The sequence below is a fragment of the Arachis hypogaea genome, chromosome 19, assembly GCF_003086295.3.
Source record: "Arachis hypogaea cultivar Tifrunner chromosome 19, arahy.Tifrunner.gnm2.J5K5, whole genome shotgun sequence".
NCBI lineage: Eukaryota > Viridiplantae > Streptophyta > Magnoliopsida > Fabales > Fabaceae > Arachis > Arachis hypogaea.
In genome coordinates, this window is record NC_092054.1 from 120130365 (window position 1) to 120145946 (window position 15582).

Consider the following 15582-nt stretch of genomic DNA (forward strand, 5'->3'; position numbering starts at 1 on the left):
GTGCTTGGGCTGAGCTTGAAGTCTACACGTGTAGAGGTCATTCCTGGAGTTGAACGCCAGCTTTTGTGCCAGTTTGGGCGTTGAACTCCACTTTGCAGCTTGTTTCTGGCGCTGGATGCCAGAATTGGGCAGAGGGCTGGCGTTGAACACCAGTTTGCGTCGTCTAAACTTGGGCAAAGTATGGACTATTATACATTTCTGAAAAACCGTGGATGTCTACTTTCCAACGCAATTGGAAGCGCGCCATTTTGAGTTCTGTAGCTCCAGAAAATCCATTGAGTGCAGGGAGGTCAGAATCCAACAGCATCAGCAGTCCTTCTTCAACCTCTAAATCTGATTTTTGCTCAAGTCCCTCAATTTCAGCCAGAAAATACCTGAAATCACAGAAAAACACACAAACTCATAGTAAAGTCCAGAAATGTGAATTTAACATAAAAACTAATGAAAACATCCCTAAAAGTAACCAGATTCTACTAAAAACATACTAAAAACAATGTCAAAAAGCGTATAAATTATCCGCTCATCACAACACCAAACTTAAATTGTTGCTTGTCCCCAAGCAACTGAAAATCAAATAGGATAAAAAGAAGAGAATATACTATAAATTCCAAACTATCAATGAAACATAGCTCCAATCAGATGAGCAGGACTTATAGCTTTTTGCCTCTTGAATAGTTTTGCCATCTCACTTTATCCATTGAGGTTCAGAATGATTGGCATCTATAGGAACTCAGAGTTCAGATAGTGTTATTGATTCTCCTAGTTCAGTATGATGATTCTTGAACACAGCTGTTTTATGAGTCTTGGCCGTGGCCCTAAGCACTTTATTTTCCAGTATTACCACCGGATACATAAATGCCACAGACACATGATTGGGTGAACCTTTTCAGATTGTGACTCAGCTTTGCTAGAGTCCCCAATTAGAGGTGTCCAGGGTTCTTAAGCACACTCTTTTTTTGCTTTGGACCTTGACTTTAACCGCTCAGTCTCAAGTTTTCACTTGACACCTTCACGCCACAAGCACATGGTTAGGGACAGCTTGGTTTAGCCGCTTAGGCCAGGATTTTATTCCTTTAGGCCCTCCTATCCACTGATGCTCAAAGCCTTGGGATCTTTTTTATTTGCCCTTGCCTTTTGGTTTTAAGGGTTATTGGCTTTTTGCTCTTGCCTCTTGGTTTTAAGAGCTTTTGGCTTTTTCTGCTTGCTTTTTCTTTTTCTTTCTATATTTTTTTTTCGCCTATTTTTTTTTTCTGCAAGCTTTGTTCTTTGCTGCTTTTTCTTGCTTCAAGAATGATTTTTATGATTTTTCAGATTATCAAATAACATGTCTCCTTGTCATCATTCTTTCAAGAGCCAACATATTTAACATTCTTAAACAACAATTTCAAAAGACATACGCACTGTTCAAGCATTCATTCAGAAAATAAGAAGCATTGTCACCACATCAATATAATTAAACTAAGTTCAAGGATAAATTCAAAACTCATGTACTTCTTGTTCTTTTGAATTAAAATATTTTTCATTTAAGAGAGGTGATGGATTCATAGGACATTCATAACTTTAAGACAAAGTTACTAACTACTAATGATCATGTAATGAAGACACAAACATAGATAAGCACATAACATAGAAAACGAAAAACAGAAGAAATAAGAACAAGGAATGAATCCACCTTAGTGATGGTGGCGTTTCCTTCTTGAGGAACCAATGATGTCCTTGAGCTCTTCTATGTCTCTTCCTTGTCTTTGTTGCTCCTCCCTCATTGCTTTTTGATCTTCTCTTATTTCATGAAGGATGATGGAGTACTCTTGATGTTCCACCCTTAGTTGTCCCATGTTGGAACTTAATTCTCCTAGGAAGGTGTTGATTTTCTCCCAATAGTTTTGTGGAGGAAAATGCATTTGAGGCATCTCCGGGATCTCATGGTGATGAGCTTCCTGCGCCTCTTGAGCCTGAAAGGGACCTCGAGAATCACCTTCTTCTTGGCCACAACATCATAGAAGTGGTCTTGATGGGCTTTGGAGATGAACCTTTCCATCTCCCATGACTCAGAGGTGGAAGCTTTTGTCTTCCCTTTTCCTTTTCTAGAGGATTCTCCGGTCTTAGGTGCCATCAATGGTAATGGAAAAACAAAAAGCTTATGCTTTTACCACACCAAACTTAGAATGTTGCTCGCCCTCGAGCAAGAGAAGAAAGAATTAGATGAAGAAGAAGAAGAAAATATGGAGAAGAGGGGGGAGGTGTATTTCGGCCAAGAAGAGAAGAGAGGGTTGTGTTGTGTGAAAATGAAGAAGAATGGAAGGCTTTATATAGGGAAGGGAGGGGGGTTAAGGTTCGGCCATATGGGTGGGTCTGGGTGGGAAATTGATTTTGAATTTTGAAGGTAGGTAGAGTTTATTGGGTAGGTTTATGGGGAAGAGTGGATGGATGTGAGTGGTGAAGAGGTGATGGGGAAGAGAGATTGAGGTGATTGGTGAAGGGTTTTGGGGAAGAGTGTTTATGAGATTGTGTGAAAGAGGGGTGAGAAGAAGTGAGTGGAGGTAGGTGGGGATCCTGTGGGGTCCACAGATCCTGAGGTGATCCTGTGGGTCCACAGATCCTGAGGTGTTAAAGGATTTACAACCTTGCACCAAATTAGGTATGTAAAATGCCCTTGCACACAACTCTGGGCGTTCAGCGCCAGGTTGGTGCCCATTTTGGGCGTTCAACGCCCATTTGTTGCCCATTTCTGGCGTTGAACGCCAGAACCATGCTTGTTCTGGGCGTTCAGCGCCAGCTCCTCTCCAGGGTGCAATTCTGGTGTTCAGCGCCCAGATTCTGCCCATTTTGGGCGTTCAGCGCCAGAACCATGCTCTATTCTGGCGTTGAACGCCAGGCAGGTGCTTCCTCCAGGGTGTGATTTTTCTTCCGCTGTTTTTGATTCTGTTTCTAAATTTTTCGTTTATTTTGTGACTCCACATGATCATGAACCTATAAAGACATATAACTAAGAAAAATATAGTTAGATAAATAAAAAAAATTGGGTTGCCTCCCAACAAGCGCTTCTTTAATGTCAATAGCTTGACAGTGGGCTCTCATGGAGCCTCACAGATGTGCAGAGCTTTGTTGAGACCTCCCAACACCAAACTTAGAGTTTGGATATGGGGGTTTGACACCAAACTTAGAGTTTGACTGTGGGGGCTTTGGTTGACTCTGCTTTGAGAGAAGCTTTTTCTGCTTCCTCTCCATGGATGCAGAGAGAGATCCTTGAGTTGTAAACACAAGGTTGTCCTTATTTAATTGAAGGATCAATTCTCCTCTGTCCACATCAATCACAGCTCTTGCTGTGGCTAGGAAAGGCCTTCCTAGGATGATGGTTTCATCCTCTTCCTTTCCAGTGTCTAGGACTATGAAATCAGCAGGGATGTAAAGGCCTTCAACCTTTACTAACACATCCTCTACTTGTCCATAAGACTGTTTTCTTGAATTATCTGCCATCTCTAATGAGATTTTAGCAGCTTGCACCCCATAGATTCCCAGTTTCTCTATTACAGAGAGAGGTATGAGGTTTATCCCTAAACCAAGATCACACAGAGCCTTAAAGATCATGGTGCCTATGGTACAAGGTATTATGAACTTTCCAGGATCCTGTCTCTTCTGAGGCAATGTCAGTTGATCCTGATCACTTAGTTCATTGGTGAACAAGGGAGGTTCATCTTCCCAAGTCTCAATACCAAATAATTTGGCATTCAGCTTCATGATTGCACCAAGGAACTTGGCAGTTTGCTCTTCAGTAACATCCTCATTCTCTTCAGAAGAGGAATACTCATCAGAGCTCATGAATGGCATAAGGAGGTTCAATGGAATCTCTATGGTCTCTAGATGAGTCTCAGATTCCTTTGGTTCCTCAGAGGGAAACTCCTTATTGGTCACTGGACGTCCCAGGAGGTCTTCCTCCTTGGGATTCACGTCCTTCTCCTCTCTTGTGGGTTTGGCCATGGTAATTAATTCAATGGCCTTGCACTCTCCTTTTGGATTCTCTTCTGTATTGCTTGGGAGAGTACTAGGAGGGATTTCAGTGATCCTTTTACTCAGCTGGCCCACTTGTGCTTCCAAATTTCTAATGGAAGACCTTGTTTCATTCATGAAACTCACAGTGGCCTTAGATAGATCAGAGACTAATTTTGCTAAGCTAGATGGATTCTGCTCAGAATTCTCTGTCTGTTGCTGAGTGGATGATGGAAAAGGCTTGCTATTGTTAAACATATTTCTTCCACCATTATTAAAGCCTTGTTGAGGCCTTTGATCCTTCCATGAGAAATTTAGATAATTTTTCCATGATGGATTATAGGTGTTTCCATACGGTTCACCCATGTAATTTACCTCTGCTATTGCAGGGTTCTCAGGATCATAAGCTTCTTTTTCAGAAGATGCCTCTTGAGTACTGTTGGATGCAGCTTGCATTCCATTCAGACTCTGAGAAATCATATTGACTTGTTGAGTCAATATTTTTTTCTGAGCCAATATGGCATTCAGAGTATCAATTTCAAGAACTCCATTCTTCATAGGCGTCCCATTATTCACAGGATTCCTCTCAGAAGTGTACATGAACTGGTTATTAGCAACCATGTCAATGAGTTCTTGAGCTTCTGCAGGCGTTTTCTTTAGGTGAATGGATCCACCTGCAGAAGTATCCAATGACATCTTTGATAGCTCAGATAAACCATCATAGAATATATCCAGGATGGTCCATTCTGAAAGCATGTCAGAAGGACACTTTTTGGTCAGCTGCTTGTATCTTTCCCAAGCTTCATAGAGGGATTCACCTTCTTTCTGTCTGAAGGTCTGAACATCCACTCTAAGCTTGCTCAGCTTTTGAGGAGGAAATAACTTGGCTAAGAAAGCCGTGACCAGCTTATCCCAAGAGTTCAGGCTATCTTTGGGTTGAGACTCCAACCACACTCTAGCTCTGTCTCTTACAGCAAAAGGGAAAAGCATGAGTCTGTAGACTTCAGGATCTACTCCATTAGTCTTAACAGTATCACATATCTGCAAGAATTTAGTTAAGAACTGAAAATGATCTTCAGATGGAAGTCCATGAAACTTGCAGTTCTGCTGCATCAGAGAAACTAGCTGAGGTTTCAGCTCAAAGTTGTTTGCTCCAATGGTAGGAATGGAGATGCTCCTTCCATGTAAATTGGAATTAGGTGCAGTAAAGTCACCAAGCATTCTCCTTGCATTGTTGTTGTTAGGTTCGGCTGCCATCTCCTTTACTTGTTCGAAATTTTCAAAAAGGTTGTCTCTGGATTGTTGTAATTTAGCTTCTCTTAGTTTCCTCTTCAGAGTTCTTTCAGGTTCTGGATCAGCTTCAACAAGAATACCTTTTTCTTTGTTCCTGCTCATAAGAAAGAGAAGAGAACAAGAAAAATAATAATAATAGGGATCCTTTTTACCACAGTATAGAGGTCCCTGTGTGAGTAGAAGAAAAAAAGAAGAAAAAATTCGAACACAGATGGAAGAGGGGGTTCGAATTTGGTGAGTGATGTGAGGAAGAGATGTTAGTAGATGAATAAACAGAAGGAGATGAGAGAGAAGGAGAATTTTCGAAAATTATTTTTGAAAAAGAGTTAGTGATTTTCGAAAATAGTTTTTGAAAAAGGTTAGTAATTTTTCGAAAATTAAAATAAAAAATTAAAATAATTAGTTAATTAAAAAGAAATTTTGAAAAAGAGGGAAGATATTTTCGAAAATTAGAGAGAGAGAGTTAGTTAGGTGGTTTTGAAAAAGATAAGAAACAAACAAAAAGTTAGTTAGTTAGTTGAAACAAATTTGAAAATCAATTTTGAAAAGATAAGAAGATATGAAGTTAGAAAAGATATTTTGAAATCAAATTTTTGAAAAAGATAAGATGAAAAGATATTTTTGAAAAGATATGATAGAAATTAGTTTTTTGAAAAAGATTTGATTTTTAAACTCAAAATTAATGACTTGATTCACAAGAAATCACAAGATATGATTCTAGAACTTAAAGTTTGAACCTTTCTTAACAAGTAAGTAACAAACTTGAAATTTTTGAATCAAAACATTAATTGATGATGTTATTTTCGAAAATTATGATATAAAATTAAGAAAAAGATTTTTGAAAAACATTTTTATAATTTTCGAAAATAACTAAGAAAAATGAAAAAGATTTGATTTTTGAAAAAGATTTTGAAAAAGATGAGATTTTTAAATTGAAAATTTGATTTGACTCATAAGAAACAACTAGATTTTAAAAATTTTTGAAAAAGTCAAATCTAATTTTCGAAATTTTAAGAGAGAAAAAGGGAAAGATATTTTTTTGATTTTTTAATTTTTATGATGAGAGAGAAAAACAAGAAAAATGATGCAATGCATGAAAGTTATGAATCAAAACAATGAATGCATGCAAGAATGCTATGAATGTCAAGATGAACACCAAGAACATTATGAAGATCATGATGAACATCAAGAACATATTTTTGAAAAATTTTTAATGCAAAGAAAACATGCAAGACACCAAACTTAGAATTCTTTAATGCTTAGACATAAAGAATTCAGGAATGCATATGAAAAACAAGAAAAGACACAAAACATACAAATGCAAAGATCAAACAAGAAGACTCACCAAGAACAACTTGAAGATCATGAAGAACACTATGAATGCATGAGTTTTTTCGAAAAATGCAAGATGAACATGCAATTGACACCAAACTTATAACATGACTCAAGACTCAAACAAGAACATAAAAATATTTTTGATTTTTATGATTTTATGATTTTTTTTATTTTCTTTTAATTTTTTTCGAAATTCATTTTGAAAAAGAAAAATAAGGATTCCAAAATTTTTAATATGAATTCCAGGAATCTTGCCATGTTAGTCTAAAGCTCCAATCAAAGGGTCAGGCATGGCTTAATAGCCAGCCAAGCTTTAGTCAAAATATGAGTGTAATTCATTCAATTTTTAAGCCAAAACTTCAGTCCAAAGAATTTAGACATGGCTTTACAGCCAGCCAGGCTTCAACATGCTTCATGAAACACTAGAATTCATTCTTAAAAATTCTGAAGAAAAATAGATTTTTGAAAACATTTTTTTTAAATTTTTTTTTTGAAAACAAAGGAGAAATTTTTTGAAAGATTTTTGAAAAATTTTTGAAAAGAAAACAAAAAGAAAATTACCTAATCTGAGCAACAAGATGAACCGTCAGTTGTCCAAACTCGAACAATCCCCGGCAACGGCGCCAAAAACTTGGTGGACGAAATTGTGATTACACCTTGATTATGTAAAATTCATTGCTCTTTCTTTCCCTGGTAATGGCACCAAAAAATATGATGCCAATACCATGGTTCACAACTTCGCACAACTAACCAGCAAGTGCACTGGGTCGTCCAAGTAATACCTTACGTGAGTAAGGGTCGAATCCCACAGAGATTGTTGGTATGAAGCAAGCTATGGTCACCTTGTAAATCTCAGTCAGGCGGATATAAAATAGTTATGGAGTTTTCGAAAATAAATAATAAAAGAGGGATAGAAATACTTATGTAAATCATTGGTGAGAATTTCAGATAAGCGCATAGAGATGCTTTCGTTCCTCTGAACCTCTGCTTTCCTGCTGTCTTCATCCAATCAGTCTTACTCCTTTCCATGGCTGGCTTTATGCAAGGGCATCACCGTTGTCAGTGGCTACATCCCCTCCTCTTGTGAAAATGGTCCAAGATGCCCTGTCACGGCACGGCTAATCATCTGAGGTTCCCGATCATGCTGGAATAGGATTCACCCTCCTTTTGCGTCTGTCACTACGCCCAGCACTCGCGAGTTTGAAGCTCGTCACAGTCATTCAATCCTTGAATCCTACTCGGAATACCACAGACAAGGTTTAGACTTTTCGGATTCTCTTGAATGCCGCCATCATTCTAGCTTACACCACGAAGATTCTGATTAAGAGATCTAAGAGATACTCATTCAATCTAATATAGAACGGAAGTGGTTGTCAGGCACGCGTTCATAGGGAATGATGATGATTGTCACGTTCATCACATTCAGGTTGAAGTGCGAATGAATATCTTAGAAGCGAAATAAGATGAATTGAATAGAAAACAGTAGTACTTTGCATTAATCTTTGAGGAACAGCAGAGCTCCACACCTTAATCTATGGAGTGTAGAAACTCTACCGTTGAAATTACATAAGTGAAAGGTCTAGGCATGGCCGAATGTCCAGCCCCTCTGATCTAAGAACCAGGCGTCCAAAGATGTTCAAAGACCTCTAATACAATAGTAAAAAGTCCTATTTATAATAAACTAGTTACTAGGGTTTACAGAAGTAAGTAATTGATGCATAAATCCACTTCCGGGGCCCACTTGGTGTGTGCTTGGGCTGAGCTTGAAGTCTACACGTGTAGAGGTCATTCCTAGAGTTGAACGCCAGCTTTTGTGCCAGTTTGGGCATTGAACTCCACTTTGCAGCTTGTTTCTGGCGCTGGACGCCAGAATTGGGCAGAGGGCTGGCGTTGAACGCCAGTTTGCATCGTCTAAACTTGGGTAAAGTATGGACTATTATACATTGCTGGAAAGCTCTGGATATCTACTTTCCAACGCAATTGGAAGCGTGCCATTTTGAGTTCTGTAGCTCCAGAAAATCCATTTTGAGTGCAGGGAGGTCAGAATCCAACAGCATCAGCAGTCCTTCTTCAACCTCTAAATCTGATTTTTGCTCAAGTCCCTCAATTTCAGCCAGAAAATACCTGAAATCACAGAAAAACACACAAACTCATAGTAAAGTTCAGAATTGTGAATTTAACATAAAAACTAATGAAAACATCCCTAAAAGTAACCAGATTCTACTAAAAACATACTAAAAACAATGTCAAAAAGCGTATAAATTATCCGCTCATCAGACGACCTGGGACTCATACTCCCAGTATTTTAGTTTTAATTTATATGATACCCTTCTAAATTGATAAAGTGGATTTCTGGCGAGTTAAGAACTATACTTGCAACGTATATATTTTAACAATTTTTAATTCGCCAATTTTTGCTACCATCAGACTTGTTGTTCAAAACTCCGGAAACAGAACATATTCATTAATTAATGCACCATGCACAGTACAACGCATTAACATTAACAAAATAAATGACTTATCAACTACAAGTTCGGAAAGCCGTAACAGTGGAATCTAAACGCGAAAGTTAAATAAACTAAATACCAAACCTAAGAATACACCTACTCATGGCCCCCTGAGTGCACTGCTCCTCCGACCTGTGGGCAACTCCGACGTGTGTGTCCGGGTTGACGACAGAGGCCGCATCTCTTTGGCCGGTTCGGATATACCTCGTCCATATTGGTCCGTATCCTAGTGGACCTCGGACGACCCTCTCTCGCATGCCTCTTGTTAGGGTCCGGGATCACAGTCGGCCCGTCATATGGTGGCCAGAAACCCTCCGAAATGGGAGGTATGAATCCCATCCGATACACACTGAACACCGAACTAAGACGATACACCCGGTGGACGTAAGCGGTCTAGGTAACCCGTGAGTAGGCACAGCATGCCAGTGCGTGCAGACACGGGAAATGAAGTGCCTGGAAGTATTCGCAGTCACATGTCTGATTTGCAAGCGATACTCTGTAGCTACCTAATGAGAAAGAACCAGTCGGAGTGGTCTCTGCTACGGTGAACTCGGAGTTATCCCTGTCGTACAAAGTCATCGTGAAGCACCTCACCGTCTTCAAGTTGGCCTCAATACACTTCACCAATTGCTGACTGAATTCTTGTCCGGTTCCCAGCTGGGCCTCAGCCTCTCTCCCCTTGCGAACAAACAGTTCGACAAGCCTTCCATATGTTGCCTTCACCAGCAAGCACACAGGGAGGTTTCTGACACCCTTGAGGATTGTGTTCACACACTCGTAGATATTCGTCGTCATGTGCCCGAATCTCCATCCCTCATCACAATGCTGAGTCCACAAGGAATACTCTATCCGGTTCGTCCACTCACACATCGCCGGGTCTTCAGTCCGCAGAATATCAAACCAGTAATCAAACTCCACCTCGGTCTTAGTGTACGCCGTGTTGACAAGAAGCCTCCGTGCATCTTTGCCCTTGAAGGTTAGGGCGAAATTTGCCGCTACATGTCAAATGCAGAATGCCCAGTATGCAGATGGAGGTAACCAGCCTCCATCGGGAGCCTCAAGCGCGGCCTTGATGCCGTTATGCCTGTCCGATATAACCAGCAGACCCGGCTGCGGTGTCACGTGCTGACGCAGGTGGGAGAGAAAGAATGACCAAGACTCAGTATTCTCACCCTCGACTAGTGCAAATGCAACAGGGAGTATGTTGGAGTTCCCGTCCTGTGCAATCGCGACAAGCAACGTTCCCTCATACTTGCCATACAGATGGGTGCCGTCAATACTAACCAGCGACTTGCAATGACGGAATGCCTCGATACATGGTGGAAACGTCCAGAACAGTCTGTTAAAATAAGCTTAAGACTCGTCCAACTGTCCACCAACTCAAACAGGGCTCGTCCTAAGGACTGCAACAGTACCAAGCATCGTCAACTGGACTCTCAACACCCACCTTGGGACCTCGTTGTATGACTCATCCCAGTCACCATAGATGAGGGCAATAGCCTTCAGCTTCGCCAACCAGACCCTCCTGTACGTCGGCCTAAACCCAAAGTGTGCGGCCGTGGCATTTAGGAGCACCTTGATGCTGACGGATGCATCAGCCCTAACCATTGGCATAATGAATGCCGATATCACATGATAATCCAAACTTCTGTGGTCGCTGGAGATGGAGGTGGCAAGACAGGTATGAGGTCCATTGTATCGTTTGACCTCCCAAATACCCTTGTGCTGCCGGAGACTCAGCCGAATCAACCATGTGCACCCATTCCCGAACTCAGAACACTTGCCCACATACCGGTGATAGTCAGACTCCACTACCTTGTACTGTACCCCTCGGCGGATGCTGTAAGTCTTCACACTTAACAGGGCCTCATCTTTATCCTGAAATTGCTGACCAACCTAGAACTCTGTCAGTCCAGCAGTCCCTTCCGCATCTTTAGCTCCAAATCCAACAGGCTGCCCAGGAACTCCCTCCTGTCTCATGACATCCAAGTCCAAAGAGGAAAAATGTGGTGGATACTGTTGTGTGCCAGAGCTAGAACCACCTCCCGCCCCGGCAGGCTCACTCGCTCCAATATCATCACCACTGTCATCATCAATCATATCCGGCTCGACATCATCGTCCTCTGGATCACCCAACAATCCATCTCCAACCCCAGGCGGTGCAACACACTGTAAAGAGGTCGGCAGAAATTCCCCTGTTGTGACCTCGTCGCCTACACTGCCGTTGAGATCAACAGCGAACGAAGGGGAGGCGACAGGTTGGACGGGTGGCTCGTACGCAGGGACGAAAGAAGAAGCAACGGCAGGTCTGGAGCTAGAACCGGCTGCCGTGGCTAAAGTGGTGGTATTCTGGTTCGAGCTCCCTGAGCTGGATACCACATCAACCAACTTTGCCAACAGTTCTAGTGTCCTCACTTCTGAAAACTGCCGGTGACAATGAAACATGACCTGCAAGTCCTCATCACTCCCGATCGTGAAACAATCATACTTCACGGTTTCTTGGAGCACCGTGATTGGAATGCGATAGAAAAACTTTTTAACCCGCTTCGAACCTTCCAGACCAAGTTTCAGCAGTACATACCTAACAAGGTCATCATAGCTCGTCGTAGGCCTCACGATAATACAGAGAGGATCCTTATCGGTGAACTTCAAACAGAACGAGTTTTCCTCTTAATCGATCCTCTGTGGTGAACCAACACTATAAAACTCTCCTCACTAGCCATCTTACCCCCTCTAATGAGAGTAACTCACGTTTACAACCATATATATACATGTCTGGTGCTCACTAATTCGAACCAACCTAGTTCGAAATATGATTTGTGTAATTCGAACCAACCTGGTTCGAATTACTTTGGGAAGCTTCCACCTATATAATTCAAACTCATCTAGTTCGAATTATGTATGTTTTTAGTTCGAAGCAAGCTGGTTCGAATTAGTGTGAATTTTGCCAAATAATTCGAGCTGATTCGGTTCGAATTATATACAAATGCAATTCAAACTAAGCTGGTTCGAATTGCATAGAGAAGTGCTTTGGTTGATTGATCAAGCAATTTTCAACTTGGCGGATTCACGTAATTTCTGGCTTCCCTTGGCTTATTTCTGTTTTTTGCCCTAGTAAATATTTATTAATTATCACTTTTTTATTTTATCTTTCATGTTTTTTTAATAAAATTGTTATTTGTACACTAAAATCAGTCATTAATATATTTGTATATAAATATATGTGTAATTTAATTTATTTTTAATATATATTTATATTGCAATATGTATTTTATATTGATAGCTAACTTTGATAGCTGATTTTAGTATATACGTAGCACAACTCTTTTTTTTAAATAAACAGCACTCAAATTTTATTTCTGCGGGTAAAATTATGCTAGGCACATCGAATTAACAAATTAAAGCTATTTTAGTTGATAATATATATATATATATATATATATCTCCTAAATAAGTTTTTTTTTTCAATTTTTAAAAGTTTATATATATAGTTAAAATATAGCTGGATACAATAACAGGCTAATTTTTTTTTTATATTGGGTTATTATTAGTATTTCTCATTAATATTATGATGTTTTGACATAGGGCCAGTTTAGCTAAACTTCTTAAATAAGTTCTTTTGAAAAAAGAGCTTAAAATATAAGGACTTTTATTAATATTAACTTTTAAATAAGTTATTTTGAATTTGAAAAGTTATTATGGAAGTCATTGTTTTAAAGTTGTGCATTAAATAAGAGTGATAAAATAGCTTTTGAAAATAGGAGAAGTCACATTTTTTAACTTCTTCAAAAGCTCTTAAATAACTTTTTGAAAAGTTAAAAGTTTATCTAAAAATTTGTACCAAACACATTAATGTAACTTTCTATAAGTCAAAAGTTAAAAAAAGTAACTTTTTGGTGTTTCCCAAACGGGCCCATAATATAATGATATGAGATAAATAAAAATCGTGAGTAACGATTTTAAATAAGACAAAAAATTAAAAAAAGTTAATAGAAATCGTGAATTACGATTTCAGATAAAATAAAAAAAAAATAAAAAATCGTGAGTCACGATTTTAATTTTTTAATTTAAAAAATATAATTTATAAAATCATGAATAACAATTTCTTTTGTTATGCAAATCATAAGTCACAATTTATATTATACATCACATTTATAAAATACATTCATTTTAACTCATGCCATCATATTATACCGTTTCATCCATCGTATAAAAAATAATTAACTCTACAATAACAAATCTACTGAATCAGTCATTATCATCGTGATGTGTTTAAGATGTGATATAAAGTAATGCGACTTCGAGAATACGAGGTGAGTGTGAAAATATTTGTTTATCCAAAAGTGTGAATAATGTGAGCATATTTTAACTAATACTTTCTCTTCTTTTGTAACTTTAATAAGAACAATACCTAACACTCACAATAATTGCACTTAAGTTCAAGTTTTGACGTTTTAGTACGAAAGTAACTCCATTTTGTCTTTAGCTAATATTTATTGATATCCTTGCCAATATACAATGGAAGCATGAGACAGATGTTTGTATAAGAAGAGCACAAGATCAGTACATTTCAAGTTTTCATATCAAAACAGTAAAGTAACCATTCCCATTGACAACAATATACATTTCATACTAGACAAATGAATTTTTAATGCCCGATTGTACATTTGACGTGTGTATTAGGCATTGATGCATGAGAAAAGTTGTTGGAATGGGATGCTCCAGCAATCAATGGTTGCATTTTTTAATTTTTATACTGAACCTAACCCCTAATAATTCGGACAGTATAACGTTATATCTCGGATTCTTCTCATTTTGAATTAACATTTAAATTTGATCTACCGCTGCGAAAAAAAAATTCTATGGTCATGGCGAAAAACTAGAACTATAGTTAGTAAAAAAAATAATTATAAATTTATTGTTACAGTTCTTGATCTACGATTACAGTTTTTCTACCATAATTTAGTTTGCCATGGCCATAAATTTATGATCACAATTTTTTATTCTATAATCACAGTTTTTATGGTTACGGTTGCAGTATTTAAATTTTGATATTTTAGTCCACGTTTTTTTATCGTGACTATAGATTATTCTATGATCACGCATAAAAATCGTGATCATAACTTGTTCTATGGTCATTTTTTATAAAATTGTGACCATAGCCTAATTTATAGTCATAGTTTTACCGTAATTATAACTCATTTATGATTATCCTACTCAAAAACCGTGATCATAACTTACTCTATGGTCACTCTTTTATAAAACCGTGACCATAGTCTTATCTATGGTCACGGTTTAACCTTATCAATGGTCACCTTATTTTAAAACCGTGATCACAGTTTACTATATTTTTTGAGATTTTTTTAAAACATTATCAAATCCTAAAATTATAATAATCACAGAATAAGTCAAAAAAAAAAATTTAAAAAATTTAAATCATAAAATTTACATTATAAACTAAATATGTATGTTTTCAGTCCAAATAATACAAATCAAAATATAGTATAATTTATCCATTACTTGTAATATTAGGTAAAAACTCTTAAAAAAATTACAAAAGATATCAAAATATTATACTGTAAAAATCAAGAAATATTCTCTAATATGGTAGATATTCTTCTCATCCTTTAAAAACTATAATTTTCAAGTTTTAACATGTCAAATCTTTAATTATGTGAAAATCAAGAAATATTCTCTAATGCCATGAAATATTTTTTGCACTAAACCATAAATAATTCTTTAAGATAAAGGAGCGAGCCTGTGATTTTAAAGTATGCTATCCAGAAAGTCAGTAAATTTTGTTTTTGTTGTCTGAACAAAAGTGTTTGAATCAGTACCAAAGGTCAAATGGCTGAGCTTTACATCTAATTGTGGTTTTATGTATTCTTTCTCTTGTAGAATTGTTTGTGACAAAATATTTACTGTAGAATTTTTATTTACATTGCTCTATTCTACCAAATAAATCTAAGAACCGACGTAATTCAGACTGACTCTATAAAATTGACAGAAAACCACAAAAAATATAAAACCAGATAAACTTAGTAGCATCATAAATAAATAAATAAATAATAAAATTTTACTCACTGGTTTTTACAGTTTAATTGAAAATCATACAAGCCTAGCTTTAATGCAAATAAAGAAGTGACCTCAATTAAAATGAAGCACGCTAAAGCATCTTTTTGTGTAAAGGGTCTATATAGACCAAAAATATACCTTATTGTGAAGATATCATGAGACATCTAAAAAAAAAAAAAATCACAGACGAAAGATGATAAATTGTATAAAAAATGATAACAAAAATTGTTTTATGCTAACATAACATTTCATTTACTATGAAAAGAGAAAAGTTACCCTGTTAAAAATATCATACAAAGAAAAAGATTCGATGCCAATCTAAGATAAATTATGACAAATTGCTAATTAATCTTTGATGAAATAACATTGACTAATCTTGTTTCAT

General features: G+C 37.5%; 1 non-coding gene across 1 annotated transcript; it reads left to right on the forward strand.

Moving 5' to 3' along the window:
• Positions 1-4737: 4737 nt before the first annotated feature.
• On the forward strand, positions 4738-4845 carry LOC112781693 (small nucleolar RNA R71). The gene has a single exon (XR_003192453.1). It is a non-coding gene; the product is annotated as a small nucleolar RNA R71 (small nucleolar RNA).
• The last annotated feature ends 10737 nt before the right edge of the window (positions 4846-15582 follow it).